At 42.0% G+C, this 20,590-nt stretch overlaps 1 protein-coding gene across 1 annotated transcript in view; it reads left to right on the forward strand.

The window, feature by feature from the left end:
* The first annotated feature begins 2,103 nt into the window (after window positions 1–2,103).
* PKIA (cAMP-dependent protein kinase inhibitor alpha) overlaps window positions 2,104–20,590 on the forward strand; it is a 60,594-nt gene continuing 42,107 nt past the window's right edge. The window contains exon 1 of the mRNA XM_032803225.2: window positions 2,104–2,331. The gene's annotated coding sequence lies outside the window, so the exon portion shown is untranslated. The remainder of the gene's footprint in view (window positions 2,332–20,590) is intronic.

Here is a 20,590-nt window from a genome sequence, read left to right on the forward strand (position 1 = left end):
GTCAGCACCTATGATAGGCCAGATTTTCAAAAGGGCTCGGCAACTAGCAGCTCTCATTGTGACACTTGTGGCCAGATTTTCCAAAGAACGGTGCACCCAACATACTCAGATCCTTCATGCAGAAATCTGACCACTTATTTCGGTGCCCAGTGGGAGCTGAGCTCTTTGGAAAGTCAAGACGTGAATGTGATGGTTGAGCTCTTTTAATGGGCTTGTCTGGCCTGTAATTGCTACAGTGACTGGATCTCTGAATATCTTTAATTGATACCAATAAACCCATTCTTCCTGTAAATGACTTAAATTAGGCAGGTCTCCCCCACCACCATCACTTTTTTTTTTTTTTTTGCTAAAGGTGTATTTTGATATTAACATTTTGGGCCAGGAACTTCTTTTTTTCTGTTTGGAAAGAGCCGAGCATTTCCATGCAAATAGAAAAATAACAAGAATATGTTACATTTGAATAGCCCCTCTCACTTATAGTGTTCTAAAGCACTCTATGAATTGTTAATTGAAATGCAGTCACTTCGAGGGTGTGGCAGGCATTCTGCTCTGCACTGGAAATAGTTCACAACAGTCTTCAGGCAAGGACTGAAGAATAACTGCCCCAAAGGGAACATCAGTGGGAATTTCTAGGAATGCAGAATGTAATTACACAAAATTGATTTTAGCCAGGGTTAAACCCTTATCCTTGCAAAGAGACGAGATGGAATTTTCAGCAACTTGGGAAATATGGGTCTTAAAGTTACATTTCATCTGAAAGATCTGGAGTCAAAGTGAAGGAGAGCTAGAGGGCAGGAGAAGCAGGGAGACAGCTCTACCACCCTCTGCCAAAAGCAGAGAGAGATCTCCCACTTCTAGCTTGGAGGGGGAAGGAGTTCCCACTCCTGTTTCAATCTACTTTAACCACTGTGAAAAATGGCACCTCCAACGGCATGTTCCCTTCCAAAAATCCTGTTGGAGCATTGAGTAGCTACTGACACAATGCCAACTAGTGTAACGCCTGCACTTGCAGCACTTGTATTTTCCTGGGACCTCTCCCAGCAAAATATTGACCAGATATGTTTCTGCTTAGCCTGTGAAATCTGAAGAGCTTACATACCAAGATGATGTGGCCACACACATATTTGAATAGGACAGCCTGTTGTAATTTTTATAGTACCACAGTAGTGCTTGTTAAACTGTTCTTCTGCATATGGGATCTGTTCATGTGATCCTAAGCTCTCTGTGGCAGGAAACAGGTCTCTTATGAGTTTGTCATTTGCCATGTAATGATATGGTGCTCTATAAATAACAAAAATAGAAGCCCCACCTGCTTGTGAATCATAACATTCCCAGGCCACTTTTATGAAGAGAGGTTTGTCCTGGTGACCTTGACCGTAATGCCTCTTCACCACTCTCCACTCCCATTGTGCAAGGAAAGGAATGTTGGTAAAACTGCTGCCTTCCGCCCCAGAAACAGCTGCATTTCTAGCTAGATGTTTTATGCATATGGTTTATTAAATGCTTGGGCATCCTTTTGGATGAATAGTGCTGCACAAGAAGCAACATAGACGATGTTCCTTCAAAACAAAATTCCCCGAGACGGGGAGGCTTTCCATGGGGCTGGCCTCACAAACTGTGAAACTGTGGCACACAAAGCAATGCTGGGCCCCACTCCCGATTCGTGCCTAGCAGTGGTCCCAAGCTTGCAGCTGGATAGAAGACCACAATCACTTTGTAGTATAGGGGAGAAGAGTCCTGTTTAGCAGGAGAGCAGGTGCGGCTCCCTCTGGATCCGCACTATTGAAACCCAGCTGGTAGGAACCTCTCCCCCCCACCCGGCAATCCCCAGCTACACCGCAGCTCCAGGGCCAGGAGAGGGGAATTCAGGAGGGCAGCGTTCTCGCGGCACGGAACAGCCCATCCGGCAGCGCAAGCCGGGGTGGGGGCTCGCAACTGCTAGGTACACTCGCCACCGCCTGCGAGCCTGCAGCCCCCGCGCCCGGCTCCCGGGACCTTCGCTGCGCGCCCCCGGCAGCGCAGCCCCCCGGGGAGGGGGAGGAGCGAGCCCCACACCCTTCTGTGGGCAGAGCCAGCCCGCGGCTCCCCCCCGCGGAGTGCGGCGGTCCGGGGGAGGGAGGAGGTGGAGGATGACTTCATGCCGCCGGAGCGCTGAGAATTTGGGAGCTTCAGCTGGCGCTGGGATGCGGGGAGCGGAGTGACAGCGTGAGCCGCGGACATAGACCCTCCGCTCCCGCACTGAGCTACAGCCGCCCGGGGGCCGGCCGGAGGGGCCCCAACGCAGCAGCAGGACGCGGGGGAGGACGATGCACTGAGTCGGTCGCTGGGCAGGTGAGTCGGGTAGCGTGTCCGCTGCAGCGGGGCGTCGAGCTGCCGGGAGCTGGGGGAGAGAGCGTTTCCGACAGCAGCGAGCGCGCAAGCTGGGGGAAGCTCGTGGCTCGCTGGGAGAGGCTCCAGCCGCATGGCCGTGGGGAGGGTGCTCCTTTCAGCTCGGATAAGCAGCGGTCCAAGTCGGGGTCCCCCTCCCTGGGTGCGTGACCCGGAGCGTGGGAGGCTCAGCTGAGCCCTGGACTCTCTGATGCGCGCGGGGAGGCGGCCCCAGCGGCTCCTGGCCGAAAGCTCGGAGTAGCTGCGAGGTGCCGGGCCTGGGGGCTTCCCTGGGAGGCCGCCGAAGAAGCCTCACCGCCCCAGAGAAGCTGCCAAGTATCAGCCCCCGGATTCCTTGCAGTGCCTCCAATACTGGGAGCGTTTGGCTGGAGAGACGCAGGCTGGCAAGTGTCTGGAGCTGTGTTTGGTTAATTTGTCACTTCCCTCCAGCAACAGAAAATCCCTCCAACTGAAACATGGATTCTTTTGTGCCAGAATGTGGGATGTTTGATGCCAATTCTCTGTTTCTCAGCTGGGCTGCCTCCCTTCAGCTTGTCACAAGCCAAGCTGAAGGGAAGCGCCAATGGGAATTATATTTCCCATTTATCGAACAAAGAAATTCCAAGTGGAAAGACCTATTGGATCATCTAGTCCATGCCTGCCACAGGTGCAGGATTGTTCCCTGTAGCTGTTTTATTTTCTAGTGCTTTTTCCAGGCTACTTTTAAATTTCCCCAGTGATAGGAAACAACATCTTAAGGTAGAAAGGTTTGACTGGAAAGGAACCATATTAGATAGAAGTTGGTCTCTTGGTTTACATCCCTAATTTTGGAAAGCATCTATAACCGAAAGCCAATGTAGTAGAAGTTATAGGAGTACAAGTAGTGCCTAAAATGGATTCTGCTGCTGGTCCCTGTTCTTTTATCTTATGTTTTGAACCAGAGCATCAAGGTAAAATTTCGGATACCACTAACAGTTCATAGGTTCAGTAGAAAAGAAGGCTTGGTGAACCACTGATTGATGGTATATATTTTGGAAGAGTAAGAGGAGCCAGTTCTGCTCCCATTAGTACAGCCACAGTACAGCTTGGCTATTGACGCTTATGGAATACACCCAGGAGTTCATGTTTCCTTGATGAGAGAGATTTTTAAGAGTTGAGCCAAGGGATGAAATCCACCTGGCGTGTGTGTATATATATAATTTGTTCTATTCTAATACCCCAAACAGGCTTCTCTGTACAAGAAAGGGACTAAGACTGGCATGCAGAGACAGATCATTAAACCGGGAACTGATTATAGAAGCTACTGATTAGCAACTCTACATGGGTTGAAAGAAAAAATAAAAGATGCTTGTGGGAGGACAAAGAGGAGGCGTGAGTTTATACTGAAAGAAAGGGATACTAGTGAGAAGAGGATAGTAGAAGTTTAAACAGCTGTTTTATTTATATTTTCAAGTTAAAGCGCCCTGACCTGGCCTGTCTCCTTTTATGTGTTGGTCAAATGATTGGCACGACTGAGGCCTCTAGATGCTACTGTAATTAGATGAAATGACAGATAAGAAATGTAGGAAGTAACTCTGGTGGTTTCCGCTCTTTCTGGGAAGATGTGGCTTAGCACTGTTGTGGAGAATAGAGCAGAAGGCAGAGGAGATGATGTCAGTAGAATCAGGGAGTTATAGGACATCCTACTCTGTTCACTGGTTTGGAAAGATACTAACAAAGAATGATTGGTTAAGGACCGTATTAAAGATGAATTCAGCTGACACAAGTATTGGCTCTGAAGAACCTCCGTTAAACATGGCCCTTAATTTTAGTTTCTAAGGTATCCCTTTTGGAACACTCATAATAGTAGAGCATTGGTCTATGTCTCCATTTCAACCCAATGAAATTGTATTTTTTTCAGTCGAGCTATGGCTTAAAATTCATTGGAAGTCTATTATGACACTTTTACATGGTATTCTGGTTAACAAAGATCATGCTTGATCTTTGCTAATTCCAAAGGTTCACCTTCTGGTATCATATATGCTGGTTTCTCCCATAGCTGTCCCTGAGTGGCTCACACTCCTGTGCCAGGCCATGTAGTCTATATTCTAGAGTTCATCTGTCTGCTGAAGAGAACAGGTGATATTTTTCCATTTTATGTTAAATTATATAGTGTCAAATGGCATAAGTAATCACTTACATTGACACAGCATTAGTGCGGTAAATAGAACTATTTGTGTTTTCTAGGAAAAGAAAGTAATGCTTCTAATCAGTGTTTTAACTAACAGCTAATAAAGCCGTGGTGGTGGGGATCTAGCGAGACTCTGGCATTATTGAGTAACAGACCAAACACAGACATTCACATCCGTGAGGATGTCGATATTATTAGTTTAGTTTAAATGGAAACTTCAGTTGCTTTTATTTGGGTCCTTGGTGCACCTTGCAGGTGCATGCATAGTGTAATTAAATAAAGTGCACAGAGAGGTAATATTTGACTATTAAAAAGAACTCTAATGAACTTGAAACTGCAGAGATATAATTTCATTTGTTAGTGCCCTACGGTTGAATTTAAGCAACTCAGTCAGTCTATTCCGTTATCTTAGATTTAAAGAGATTGCAGTGAATATTGTTTCGTGTTTCCAAATGTTGGCTTGAACTGACAGAAGTGCCACATTTCAGAGTAAGCACATAATCTTTCAATTATGCTTTTATTTTGTTACTATCTTTTGAATCTGCTAATTTTCCTAAATTAAACAATCTTCCAATCCTCGTGTCATGTCAAAGAAAGGCCTGAGCTAGGTATAAATCAGCATTTCTCAAATGTGGCCACCAGGGGCTTTTCTTGCAGTCACAGCTTCCTGGGGTGGGGATGGGTGGCAAAATAGTGGCCCCTCCCTCTCCGTGTTGCTCCTGTATGCACAGTCTTGGTGTTAGCTGTTGGGACTGCCAGCAGGGGTTGGGTGACACCAGGAGCACAATGTGGGAGGAGCAGGCAGCCAGTGAATTCCCCACCTTCCTGGGGGAGTGGGGCTCAGGCTTTGAGGTGGTGCAGTGGCAGATTCTGGCCGTGGGACTCCAGGCTCTGGCTGTGCGGTGGCAGGCCCCAGGCTCTGGTCACAGGGCTTCAGGCTCTGGTCGCGGGGCTTCTGGCTCCAGCTCCCTGCTGCCTCCCCCACCCACTAACCCCCAACGCCCCTGGCCCCTGTTGCCGCCTCAGCCCCTGTTGCCTCCCCTGACTCCCCATCCAGGGCTTAATTTGTCCCCATACTTGTATGTTAATATCACTTTTCACATCAGACTTACTAGCTAACAATAAATAAATTACAATTTGGCTTTGTTTAAATATGCATGTTTGTTTGTTTTTCCTAAAGCTAAGATCTTTACAAATAGCTGCTTCAGCCCCTGCAAACATGTTTTCCAATTATATTTACAATTCACTTTAAAGTATTACTTCAGGATGATACTAGCCTTGATGAGTTGCGCACACTAAAGATTGCCTTATTGTACTTTCCACACCAAAAAAGTTAGCATAACATTTCTCATACACCTAATTTTGTAAGAAATAGTTGGTATTTGCAAATATAGAGGGGAAACTTCCCTCTGCGATTCAAATGACACCTGTCAACTTTCATATCTCCCTCTTCCTGTGTAAGTAGATCTCTTACTGGAGTCTGTTTTTAGTAATTATTGTCAGTCGAAGACCTGTGTGCGCACAGGTGAGTGTCGAAGTTGATTACTGCAGTACAGATTTGAGAGAATTTTAATAAATTCTGTTAATAAACAGTGATGGGTACATGATATATCTTCATACCCACAGCCAATTAAGTATGTCAAAACATTTTGGACTTCAAAAATTGGATGCTGAGACCCTGAAACTAACACATAATTAGGCTAGGCAGAATACATATTTTTGTAATTTTGACAAATAATAATATTGTAAGCATTTTTTAATTTCTATCTTTTTAAATCTTTATGGTTTTAGGAAATTACGTGGTGAGTAAGTGATGGGGATCAGACAATAATTATTTAACGATGATAGAAGTTGATCTTTTCCTGACCTGCTTGTTTGATGTTCCAATAAAGGATATACATTTTAAACAGAATGACAAACTAATCCTTTTTTTTTTTTTTTTTATTGTTTAGCATGATTTTGTATTTCACTTTATTGGGAGAAATGTGACTTCTATGGAACTATGGTATAGTAAAATATGGACTGTCCTTGTAATGGATAAACTTTCACATCAAGTACATACACAACAGAAATGACAAAAGGTGATAGGTATTTAGAAATGTGGTCATCCTTTTCAGCGTACTCAGAGGAAGAGGGTTCCCCAACCAGCAAGCCAGAATCTTTAGCCAAGCTCTTTGAATATTAACTTTATGCTTAGTAAGTAACTTATGACGTTGTATGTTAATGTTTTGTTGTAACTTTCCCTTAATAAAAAGTTTTAAAAAAAATGTAAAGATCTTTAAATCACAGTCTGATAGGTTCTGAAGCAGCAGTTTTCTTTCTTTTGCCTGTCTGTAAGTTTAGATTATCCTTTATGTTTGTGCAGGGAAACTGACATTTACTGATCATGCATAAGCTTGGAAGGATTAGATTTTTACTGTGCAGAGAAACGGACACACAAGACTAGATCCACAAAGGGAATTTAGGCTCAGTGTTGCAGTGTCTAGGGACTGGCCTACACTACAAAATGAGGTTGGCATAAGTGTGTCGCTTAAGGCTGTGAAAAATTTCAGGCACTGTGCAATGTAATTAAGCCAACCTAAACCCCACATGTAAACACTGCTAGGTCGACAGAAAAATGCGTCTGTCAACCTAGCTACTGCCTCTCAGAGAGGATTTACTACAGTGACTATTTATACACAGTGGAACAGCTTCAAGAGGAGACATCAAGCCATATCACAGAGCTTAGTGGTTAGAGCACTCAACAACACTGTGGGAGACCTGGGTTGAAATTCCTGCTCCACATTGGGCAGAGGGGCTGGATTTGTACCTGAAGCTCCCACATCCTGAGTGGATGCTCTAAGAAATATAAGAGGGGTGGCAGAACTCCTCCCCCAGCTATGGTTTCAGTGAGGCCCAATCCAGTAGTCATGCTCTGAGTAGTCCTATAGGATCAGGCCCCAAAGGTAAGATAGGCAGGGCAATGCCTAGTTTGAGGAACCCTCTGAGGCTAAGGCATGAGCTAAGCAGAATTTAGGCAGCTATGCATATGCCCCCTGGTAGATTTGCAGATTTTAGGTGCCACGGAACTTTATCAGCAGGAATATAGGCACGTATGGCTCTAGGCAGCAATTCAGTAGGAGTTTTGAAGATTCTAATTTTAAATTTAGGTGCTTAAAGTCACAGTTAGGCCCCTAAATCCTTTTGTGGCTCTAACCCAATGTCACATACGTTTCTCCCAAATGCAAAATCAATTTGTAACTTTTTAAAAAAGAGGATTGTTTGTTATGCTGCTGCTGCATCTGCTGTGTTTCAGTTCAGGAGCACATGCAGATCAGATCAATCTTCTTCATTTGTCATGTCATAGCATGATAAAAGGAAAGACCAGTTCTGGCAAATTATCTTCTCTGTGAAACAACTCCACTAAGGTAACACAACGTGAAAAAGAAAACCTGTATATTCAGGAACTTCCTTTATAAAAAAAAAACACAACCAAAAAGCTTACAAAGGAGTTTATATAAAGATATCAGGAACAATAAAGCAATAATTAAACTGATAAATATCTCAGGGGTGTTTAATCCTAGTGTTTTGGCCTCCAGTAATTGCATTCTGCATCCTTAAATTCTTCTTGTGGTTTCAGTAAGATACAGTATTCTTCATATTTTCCCCTAGATTAATGTAGTTGCTGCATTACGTTACATTTCTGAGGTGGCTAAAATGTCCCTAATCTACTTCCTGGGTTAAACTGAGTTTTTCTAAAACTGTTCTCCACAATCCTTCTCGAATAATTAAAGACGAGAAATAAATTCCCACCCCATTTTCTGTATGCATTTCAGTGTGTCGCAGGTACTCTGGTCCTTCCCATTGTTACTTTCCTTTCAAGTCTTCCCTGAAAGAATCTTTAGAGATGTTGCCTCTATGATGCTGGCAGACCAGGTGCCTCACTGAACACTTACAAATGCATTTTGAAATTTATTAATATGGGAAATCACCAAACACCAATTTAACCGTAAGTTTCTTTAAGTCCAAAGGCCAAGTATTTTAAGTAGTTGCTCTAAACATGCTTAAAAAGCCTAAATAATAATCAGGTTACTACATCCAAACATTAACAAAATACTTATAAGCATTTGATCAAGATACTTACAAACGGGCTAAACCCAGGAATGCTTAGACTCATATTGGTCAGCTCCAACGATGAACCCTTGAAGAGCTTACTTTTCATATCCTTTAACAAACAAATGATGTTGCTGCCAGTTACTGACTTCAGCTAAAAACCTACTTGGAGACAGTTCACCCTTATTTCCAGTCTTAATCCAGATAAGATTTATAATTCTCTTTCCTCCCCTCCTTCTTGCTGCCCAACAGTTTTCCTGTTGCACCTGGGTTCACGCAGGCTTTAACACTGGTGTGTGGAGGTTGGGGAGGGACTATGTTGGCTTATTTTGAGTCAGCTTCTGTTAGATTTAAAACCATCTGCAGTCAGAGGCCTTCTTTTTAGAAACTTCCCCTTATCTCATTAGTTATTCTTTGAACCAGACATCCTCCCTTCTTCATTCCATTTGGCATCAAAACTCATTATTTCCAAGGCCTGCCGCCTTCTTGCTAGTCAGGGCCTTTCTTTACAACACACACATCTATACTATATATATATTTCCTTAACCAAACTTAAGATAACTATAATTCTTGAATTTTATACTTATCCTACAGCTGGAAACCAGTCTTGCTCACCTGTATGTTAACATCTAATATCTATTTTCATAGTGCTAAGTTGATAAAAATGGGTTTAGACTTTATAGAATGCTTATATGGTGCTGTGTGTATTGATCTCTCTTACAACCTCTATAGCCTGTGGTGCAAATTTATGTTTGCATTGTAAACCTCTGTGGTTGTGTAACTCCCCAAACAGGAAAAGAGGCATTAATTAAGGGAAAGGGCTTGTCCTACTACAAGATTGCCCATGCAAGGTAAATAAGGTATTGCATAGCATCAAAGCAGAGAGAGGCCCTGTTTGAAGCATTTCTAATTCCCTTCAGGAAGGAGAGATTTATGCATGAATTCATCCCATCAGTTTGGACTATGGAGTGGAGGGGATAAAAATCCCTGACAAGGAGAAATGGAATCTCTTTTGCTGTTTGGATTCTGAGGGGCATAGATTCTTAAACATAAGCAAAGAGATCCTCATGCTGCTTGGCATGGGTTAGCCCTGAAAGACATTTTGAGCTGACAGGTTTCTACAGCTCTGTTACCTTTTGCATTACAGACTGAAACTCATTTGCATATTATATGCTTGCCTGTTTTAATCTGTAAATAATAATTCTATTTTTTTTTCCTAGTTAATAAACCTTTAGTTAGTTCTTTACAGGATTGGCTACAAGCATTATCTTTTGTGCAAGATCTAAGGTGCAAATTGACCTGGGATAAGTGTCCAGTCTCTTGGGACTGGGAGCAACCGAAATACTTTGTCATCTTTGGTGTAAGTGACTATTTATCACTAAGTCCAGCTTGCTTGGATGGCAAGATAGACTAGAGTCGATGCTTAATTTGTGCCAGAGCTTGCCAGGACTGAGCCCTGGCACCGCGAGTCTTGATAGCCCTGCCACTTCTGGGCTTGCTGCATCAGTTATGAATGTAAAAAAAATTGCTTGTGGCCTGTCACCTCTTTTATTACAAATTTAACACTTACTGAAGTGCCTAAAGGGACTGGCTGTGACTCTATGGTAAGACTGTCAAAGAGTGCTCCAGGATTTCCCCAGCCCAGTAACAAAGGTCAAATCTAATTATAGAACGTACCACCAGTTTGAGGTGTTTGCCCTGATTTTCGACAGTCTGCCCGGAGGTTGGCACACATGGTCATGAACCACTCCAGACATTGTGACAGCATCTCTGGTTTTGCAGGGTTTATAGGGTGCTAAATCTTCACTATTGCCATGGAGTGCTTGAACCTGCTACTCAGTTTATAAACAAAACTATGGAAAGTGAGATGAAATTGCATCTCAAACTATAAGCAAGCATGCCTTCTTCCAGCAGCGTTCTCTTTTTGGTAGTCTTAACCTTGATGGCTCTTTCCTGTTGGCTCTTGTTTTAAAGCCTATTCTAAAAGATTCCTGATTGCATCTATCTAAGTTACCGTGGCAACCCTTAGGTATCCTGTAGACTGTCTCAAAGCTACAGTTCCTCATATGGTTATACATACTTTTTTTTTTAATTTTATATTTATTTTAAGCAGATGCTTATCTATTTAGTATTTCCCCTACAGGAATCGCCATTTTCAACTTAAGGTATGCACATAACCATTGGGAAAAGAGCTCACTGCATGCTGTTTTAAAATCTCACAAATGCTTGTTAACTCTCCTCCCGCACACTCCTCCTTCCTTCCTTCCTTTGATTCTCTTTATAGCACTGTTAAACCTTATTTGAACTATCATGTATCATATTGGTCAGAGTTTCCAAGAAAGGATATTATTACTTCAGATGGATGCAGCAGAGGTAAAGCCTTAAATACAGCCCAGGTTCAAGAACTCCATTTACCTGCTGATCTTTTGAAAGAAACTTCTTAGACAAATCTTGGCTTTTGTAAGCCCTGATCCTGCAATGAGTTCCATATGGCAATTGAAGTCAGTGGAGCTCCCTGTGGCTGTAAGAGATCTGCCCATCTGAGTTCACTGCAAAATAAGGGCCATATTGTTTTATTTCTTAAAAAAAATTATGATGCAGCATGGTTGACAGTGGAAGAATGCCAGGAGCACAAAGCAGTAAAGTTGATACTAAGCTTTCATAAAGCTGCATCTGGCAAATATATGAAAGCACCAAATATGACCATATATGGACTGAGACACCAAGAGGACAGTTCTGTCTGTGGCCATGGCTACACTGGCACTTTACAGCGCTGCAAGTTTTGCGCTCAGGGGTGTGAAAAAAACACCCCCCTGAGCGCTGCAAGATAGAGTGCTGTAAAGCCTCAGTGTAAACAGTGCCGCAGCGCTCCTAGCGCTGCAAGCTACACCCGTAGAGGATGTGGAGTACGTGCGGCGCTGGGACCACACTCAAAACTTCAAAGCGCTGCCCATACCCTGAAATCTTTTCATAGTTTCATATCGCTTCAGATGTAGTACGATTAGTGGATGATGGCATTCTTACCAAGCTGAATTACTGTTTGTGGGCTGAAGTGTGGTGAGAGGAAATGCAAAATGGAGCAAGATTGGTTAATTCATAGATTCCAAAGCCAGAAGGGGACTCTGTGATCATCTGGTCCAGGGATCAGCAACCTTTGGCATGCAGACTGTCCGGGAAATCCGCTGGTAGGCCGGGATGGTTTGTTTACCTGCAGTGTCCGCAGGTTCGACCTATCAGAGCTCCCACTGGCCTCGGTTCACCGTTCCAGGCCAATGGGGGCTGCGGGAAGTGGCAGCCAGCACATCCCTTGGCCCACGCCACTTCCCACAGTCCCCATTGACCTGGAACAGTGAACCACGGTCAGTGGGAGCTCTGATCAGTCAAACCTGCAGACGCTGCAGGTAAACAATCCCAGCCTGCCAGCGGATTTCCCGGACGGTCCGCATGTCAAAGGTGCTGATCTCTTATCTAGTCTGACCTCGTGTCTAACTCATGCCATAGAACTATTTATGAAATAATTATCACACATCTTTTAGAGAAACATCCAATCTTAATTTAAAAATTTCTGATGATGGAGAATCCAGCACAACCCTTGGTAAATTGTTTCAATAATTAATTAAATAACTGTTAAAAATGTACACCTTATTTCCCGTCTGAATTTGTCTAGCTTCAGCATTGTATGATTTTGATCATATTACACCTTTCTCTGCTAGACTGAAGAACCCATTATCAAATATCTGTTTCCACATGTAGGTATTTATAGACTGTAACCAAGTCACCCCTTAACCCCTTCTTTGTTAAGCTACGTAGAATGAGCTCCTTGATTCTATCACTCCATCTGAGAAATGGAGCATGTGAAAATTTCAGACTCTTAAGGGGCTGACTTAGTGCGTAACACTAAAAGAGAGCATCACGTCTAAATATAGAATACTGAATTTTAAGTAACCTTTATTTGTAATGCTTTGTGGAGCCAAAGTCTGACATGAGATGTGCATGGATAATATGTGATCTGAGGAAGCAGCATGGCTTGAGAAATGGGTGTGATTTCTATAAAAAAAATAGAGATGGCATGCATTGGAAGCATAAGGGCACCACAGTTCATCACCTAGGTAGGTTAATTGTACACTATAACACAGTAGTGCCCAAACTTTTCCTGTTGTACCCCCACCCTCACTAGTAATGGAATCTGTCTGCCCCACCCCTCATTACTGCACAGTTGGTTCAGCAGACGATTGTGGGCTGGGGGCAGAGCTGGGGCCGGGAGCTGGACTGAGTGGCGCTCCCTCGCCAACCCCTGTGGGGGCTGGCTCGGCCATGTTGCGCCCTTTGAACTTTCCTCCATGCCCCCTTGCTGTAACATATCAATCACTTTATTGTGTAGGTTCAGCTACTAAAACCAAAACCTCAAACCTCACTCCAAGCAAAGAGTTTTTGGGTTTTTTTTTAACCTCAGATCGGAAGAGGTTCCAGAGACTTGATGAAGCCCATTGGAGACTGCATTGTTGGTATGAATTTTACATGCAAGGTGCTGTGGTGATGGGGACCAGTATAACAACATAAGGTGGAAGAGATAGGAGCCACAGGATGCTGGTATTATCTAAGAGTAAATGGTGATGTGTGTAAGAAATATGAAACTTCCTAGCACACAGGTCTGATGGCTGTACGAAGTGTGGTGGTACTGGAGCATGCTCAGAGACAATGCCGTGGTTCAGCTGGCATGGTGAAACACAGTGAGGCAAAAACTGACAATTGGAGACTAGGATATGCATATCCTCCATCAGAAATGCTGCACGCCCTGTCATCTCCACATCAAGCCACTATATACATGAGAAATATGAATGCCCAGAAGTACTGCCACAGTTACTTGGTAGATATGTACCAGCAGCAAACAGTGGAATCCCAGATATTATGTAACAGGGAACATACGTGTGACATCTGCCCCGCTGTGCTACAGACACTCAGTATACAAAGACTGCCAAACAGACTAGTAGGTCTTATATGGATGACTCCCCACATGTCATAAGCCTCCAGTATCGGGAATCTGATTACACGGGTACAGGATATGAGAGTGGGGATTAACAGAGATATTATATACCATCCAATAACTGATTGATTGCCACACTGTGCCTCGGAGGTGGATGCATTTCAGTTGTACTCTGTGTGTTTACGTAATTGCTTTAAAGACTGCAGATCAAGGACACACATTTCTGTTAGCTTCGACTTTACATATTTGGAGAATTTTAATATTTATATAACATCTTTAATCTTGGAAGATCTGAGAACAATTTCCAGCACTTTTATTGCACAGCATTTTTTGTATCTGGGTTAAAAGATGCTATGTAAATATATTCCCACATTTGTACAGTCATTTGTGCTACTGACTGTCCTTTGATCTGTTGCCCTAATATCAAGTGGAAGATACAGGTTTCTAAATATGCTACAGCACATTGACCCATGCTGTTCAGAAATGTGTCTCGTCCCTGATTGCTGTGCCTCATAAAGGCTACACTTTAAGGCCATGTATTTATTGTAGAATGCAACTGTTTGCCCCTGATGCTAGATTCCAGTGGGGAGCATGCATGCATGTGCCCTGTCCTGACTAGTAGTTCATTTCCAGATTAAGTCTGAAGTGTTAGCTCTAAATGGGTCCCTCTCTGCCTATTTTAGAAGCTGTCTCATTCCTTTTGTGATTGCACAGCACTTACGCTCTGCCAAGATGCTTGAGATAATGGTACCAGGCTTAACAAGAGATGCAGCTGATAGCAGGTTGTTCTCATTGGCTTTAGAATTTATTTCCCCCGTGCTCACTTGGTCTGCCAGAGCTTGACTTTGATGATCCTGCTGAAAGATCTATTTATTTTCCCAGGCTTATCTGGAGGGAGGTATTAAGCAGGGGTTTCAAGTGGGTAGCCAGAAGAGTCTCTCTTGTTGGCAGTAAGCCATTTTATAAATCGGGTTCTTTTTAAATTTAGTGTCTCAAAATTGTATACATTTGCATACAGAGAATTGATTAGCATACCTGAAACAAATCTAAAATAAATGTCTGGATATTTATGGAGAAAACTTACACTTAAGTAACTTCCATGCTGAGTTTACTATAACTGAATCATAGAAGATGAAAAGGAAGGCATGAATAAAACCATTCTTGGCAAGACTTATTCAAGTCAGAGGTGACATTCAAATAGTTAAAAGTAAGCCAACAGAAAAGGATATTGACTATGGATGCTCAGATGCAAGATGGAAATTTAGGAAGGCTAAGAGGGAGTTGGAATAGTAAACTACTGAAGACCTAAAATGAGACATGGGCTTCAGAATGTTGCTGAAAATCAAGGTACAATACTCTATCCCAACTCAGGAGTCCTTGTGGACCATTTTATACAACCCCATGCTCTGAGTAACTCTAAACCTCCAACTACCAGAAGCTGGAACTGGACAGCAGGGAATAGGCCACTTGATAATTGCCTGTTCTGATAATTCCATCTGAAGCATTTGGTACTGGCCACTGTCAGACAGGATACTGGGCTAGATGGACCATTGGTCTGACCCAGTTTGGCCGTTCTTATGTCTGTCTTGCCTCCCACAAAAAAAAAAAAATGCCGCTTTATCTGTCTGGGTCAAACTAGAAAACTAGCTCCTTCCAAATACATCAGCAAAGATTTCTGCAGCTTCTTGTCGTCATCAGTTTTACTTGGGGCTTCTGAAAATCCCACATTAATATGGACCCAACAGAACTGCCAGAAACTCACTTTGAACCACTCATTTCCTGTCTGCAGTGACTTCACAGTGAGTGAGCTTTAGAGACTAATTCACTTTATACCAAGCTTTTCAAGGATAAGTTAGCTCTAAGAACCTCTCTGAGATTGATTTTTGAACGTGGGATCAGAGTTCAGCCTTCACAACCCTATTTATGGCTCCTTGGTGGGACACTTTTTGAACGTTTACAGTGTCTTCAGATATACACACTAAAAGCACCACTTTTTTACCTACTTCTTGTTTATTACTGATGAAAGTTGTTGAAATAACAGAACTGTGTAGTTGAATGCATTTTTGTTTGTCTTGTCATATGACTTACCACTTTCCTCACCTTACTTAAACCCTTTGCACCTTATTAAATGCCTGTGATTATATTTTTGTGCCTTGGTTCTTCCAATGATTCCAGCTTTTTGTGTGAGACAATAACAACTTTGGTCTCTTTTTATACTGTCGGCACTGAACTTCAGTACAAATTTGTCTATTCTGAGTTCAGAGTATTTACCAAATTCTTTGTTAGAGACCCCACATTAGTATAATAATCTTTCAACATTTGTCCGTATGTTACCTGAAATTCAAGGGATGATTAAAGTTGAACTATCTACCCAATTTTTCTGAAGACTAGAATTTCACTATTCTGAAATCTATCTGAGATCTGAACAGCTCAGTCTGGGTACTGTGTCTGGTAGTGTGAAGAGATAATACACACTTAAATAGGATGCAGTCTGAGACTGATTACTGTCTCTATTTATTAAATCTCAAATCATAAAGCATGACACACAAAATGAAAGTGGAACAAACAGCAACAATTGAAGTTTAAAAAAGGCTCTGAAAAAAAAAAACAGCATTCCGCAATAAGAAGGTGTAGATTACCCATTTTTGTTAAAATTTATGGATAACTGCTATTCTTTATCAGAGGGATAGCCATGTTAGTCTGGATCTTAAAAGCAGCAAAGAGTCCTGTGGCACCTTGTAGACTATCAGACATATTGGAGCATGAGCTTTCGTGGGTGAATACCCACTTCATCGGATGCATGTGACCAATACGTCTCTTAGTCGATAAGGTACCACAGGACTCTTTGCTGCTTCTGCCATTCTTTGACGTCATGACGCATTTAGCATCTCTTTAGACTTCTCCACCCCTTTTTTTTCCCCCAAAGGACTGAGAAGAAAGTCAGGTCCACATCATGTGTAGAGGGGGTGCGCGTGCGTGTGTGTATGCTACATGTTCACATCTATGGCCTATCTTCTTGATTCCTTTCAAAACTATGTTAAACTAAATAGCAAAGGCTTTGCAATATCCTATAAAAGAAGATCCCAGTGGGAAAACATAGGTTTTATTTAGCTTCTTCCCACTTAAGCAGTTGTTGTCTTTTCTTCTAATTTTTTCTCCTATCTTGATGGAATTTCTGCACTGTTTTTTACAGCCTGAACACTTTTTTTTTTTTTTTTTTTTAAATTTGGATCATTGTTCATTTTGTGTGTCTCTTTATGTAGGAAGGCTTCAATTAAATACATAAAAATAGGCTCACAGGCCGATATGCACTTACCCTTAAAACATACACGTGGCATCTCCTAATCTCATTTACATTGGCACACATCACCCTGTGTCTCAAGATTTGACTCAGGTTATGGACTCTGTGTGTGCATCAAGATGCACAGCCATGTCTCTCAATCTCTTAAGGCCAAAGTTTTCTTTGTGAAATTGGCAGTTAAATATGCAAGCTCCTCCCCAAAACATGAGTATGTGGGTAGAGCCTAATGAGAACTTAGTTCCTGGACTTTATTCATTTATGGTAATTGAAGGTGATGTCTTGAGAGACAGCCAAAAGCCTTGGGGTGGTTTATTTCATGTGAGACTGATATCTGTTATATGTTGTGGCCTTAATTTATCAAATATTAGTGATCACTAAAATGTGAGGCCTTGCTTTGAGCCAAACAAGCAAGGCAATTTATTAAAAACTTGTCCAATACATGCACAACATTCAAAAACAAGAAATCTGATTCTAGTCTTCTACAACAGATTAAATCCAAAGATAACTACATCAACTTCAGTGTAGTTACATGAATATAAAACTAGTATGAGATCAAAATCAATACCAAGATGTAGTCAAATGAATAAATGTACAAGCAGGCCTTGGACTTGCAACACAGTTGGTTCCTGAAAATTGCATCTTAAGTCAAAACATCGTAACTTGGAACCACAATCCGCTCCATTGCAGGACCAAGCATCATAAGTCAAATCAAGGTGTCAATTCAGAAACGTTGTAAGTGCCATTCGTCGTAAGTGGAACGTAAAGTTGAGAGCTGCCTGTATCTTTTTAGAAGAACCTAGATAGATACCTCACAGGTATCACAGTGGAAGATGAGAGGTTTTACTCTGTGCCTAGAAGGCCAGCAAAGTTTGACTTCCAGATTAGTGGAGATAGCAAATTGTAGAGTCAGGAGAAATTATCCTGCTTTCATGGATATCCCAAAGAAATCTAAGGACTTGTAGCAGAGGCTGCACTGCTGAACTGGGCATCTGGATTGACAGGCTAAGTAGAGAAGCAGTCCATCAGATAATTAGAACCTTAACCATATATATGTATGTGTGCACAATTACTTGCAGCAATCCAAGTAACATAGAAGAGACACCATTTTGGGACATCTTTTAAGAATGCCCAATGATGAGCTACCTAAGAATTTCTTTGGCCACCGCAGGGCAAGAGAGTGGTTGATCTAGAGGCACACTCAATAGCACAGTAATAGCTGAAGTGGCATTATTGCATTTGAATATAAAAGGCTTGGAAAAACAAGCCCAGGATAGGGATGGTTATTTCTGTTTGACTTCTGCCCTCTGCACCTGGTGGTGTCGGAAGAATGACGATAAACTCACTATAACTAAATTTTTGAATTGCCCCAGCACACAAATGAGAGTCTGGTTCAGTCTTAACCCCTGCTATGATCTCTCAGACAAGGCAAACACAACAAAATCAAGTCTTGGAAGTTCTGTGCAAATAACATAATCACCTTCCTGAGCTGCTCTCATGTTGCACAGAGTACCTGTCCAGAGCAAGCCTAGTTAAAACGGAGCCAGCTGAACTAGCTGAATCCTCCTACCAGGACTCAGATATAGCCTTCAATTTTGTCTATCGATCATTCAGTGTAGATAATGATAACCTCACTCGCCACCAACCATGGGTAAAACAGCATAAACTGAAGAGTAGTGTCCCTATCTGCCAATGCCCTTTGCACTGGCAGTGTTTCTACAAGACTGTGTACTAACATCTGAGTATGAAATATTATTGTCCAATTTCCCATCCCTAACTTTAAGACAAATACAGTGTTCCTTTCCCAAAAGAAAAGGCAAACTGCAAAAGTCCAGCAGAAGGTGAAGGCCCCATTAGGAACCTTGCATCCTCAAGGACACCTACACTAGAAATAAAATGCTGGAAAACAATAATCTTCTCCTCAGTCTTTAAAACCTGGCGGTGGTAAGGATGCTTGCTTATAAGGCTGTCCCCGTTTCCCCACTGCAGTGGATAGTGTGAGCCGACGTCAGGGAGCAGCCTCTGCTTGACAGTATCAGTAAGTTCGCTTATTTGCCTAACAAATACGCTTTGTATGCTGTCTTGTCCTTGAGAACTGGTATAAATGTCTGCTTCACTTTAAATTTATTTGGCTTATGCCCAAAGAAATTTGTTAGTATCTAAGGTGCCACAAGGACAACTCCTTGTTTTTGTTGATACAGACTAACACAACTACCATTCTGAAAAATGTTTTCACTTTAAGTCCATCAATGAGAACAGAAGAAAGGGCACGTTTGCCCACACTCTTCTGCTTTCAGATTATGTCCCCAATGCTACATTACCATGCAATTGCTTTATGTTAAGAACTTTTTGAAGTAGATATGACTTTCATTCTGATCTTGATGTTCTCCTGTATACAAGAACTCTTCCACTAAACTGAAGTTCTTTTTAGTCTTGCAGCAAATGCTATAAAATTACCATGCAAAGTGTTTCTGTGTGGTTTTTCTCATGAGAAAATCAATCGAGGATTACAACAACTAGCTCCTATTGTTACTAAACATTTACTCTCTTAACTATAAATTACATTTTATAATACAAGAAGACTTTTTTTTTCTTGTTCCTAGGAAATGCAAGATGTCTCTAGTTCAGGATTCTTGTAACAGGCTGGTGTTTTTTGTTAAAGGGAAAAGATGCATTACACAGCTGGATGAAATGTTACGATGAGAAGCACTTCTTTTGATGTATAGACTGAATTATATTTAAAAATTACTTTTTACTTTCAAATATATCTTACCAGGCTTTTACAGCATTGGTTGAAAACTCTTTGGGGCAAGGATCATCTTTGTACTGTGCCTAGCATGGTGGTGTCTTGGTCCGTGATTGATATTCCCGTGTGCTCTGATGATACAAATAAATAATAAATACACAAGACCAACAGGTGTTATGAAGGATAAGCATGAAATATAATGAGAAGCTTAGTAGAGAATGGCATTTCTGAACCAATTGCAGTAGTGATCAGGTGTCTGAGAGAGATCGTATGCTACCCTGGCTGCATGGAAACTCAATGTAAAAATAGAAAATAATTTCCAAGCCATTCTCCTAATACTTATTTAACAGTCAGACTTTAACAGTTTTCCCTCTGATTTTAGTGAATCAGGTGATTAGTTTCTCAATGGTGGCAGTCATGTTGTGGTTTGTTTTTTATGTGGCTCCAAAAAGCTAACCATAACTGAAAGTGTTACCATGAAAAATGTTCAGAACAAGTTCTTGTGGTGTGGGTGTTTAACCGTTTTTGTACTGTGATTGCTAGGCTGAACTCAGTGACTGACTGTTTCATTGAAATTGAGGTTAGCATGAAGAAGGCATTATTTTTAGGATTTCATCCATGCTTCCAAAGAGCATCCTCATTGCTTTGTCAGGACCTGAAAGTTTGTACACCCTCAACTACCACTCTTGTCTTCAGAGAGCAAAGATAACCACCATCTCTCTGTTTGTGTCTGTTTGAATCTAAGTCAAGCTATACATATTGCTTCTGCACTTGCAGAGTTTTTGCGCTGTCCATTTCAACAATGATAGTGAACCGGTGAAAGAAAAGTTCTGTTTTGTGTACTCGCTCACTTCCACAGGAGTCAGAGAGTGTTTACATTTGCAGCACTTCCATCACCAATGAGAGCAGCGCACTGAGGGCAGCTCTCTCAAT

This window comes from Chelonoidis abingdonii, chromosome 2 (assembly GCF_003597395.2).
Source record: "Chelonoidis abingdonii isolate Lonesome George chromosome 2, CheloAbing_2.0, whole genome shotgun sequence".
Lineage (NCBI taxonomy): Eukaryota > Metazoa > Chordata > Testudines > Testudinidae > Chelonoidis > Chelonoidis abingdonii.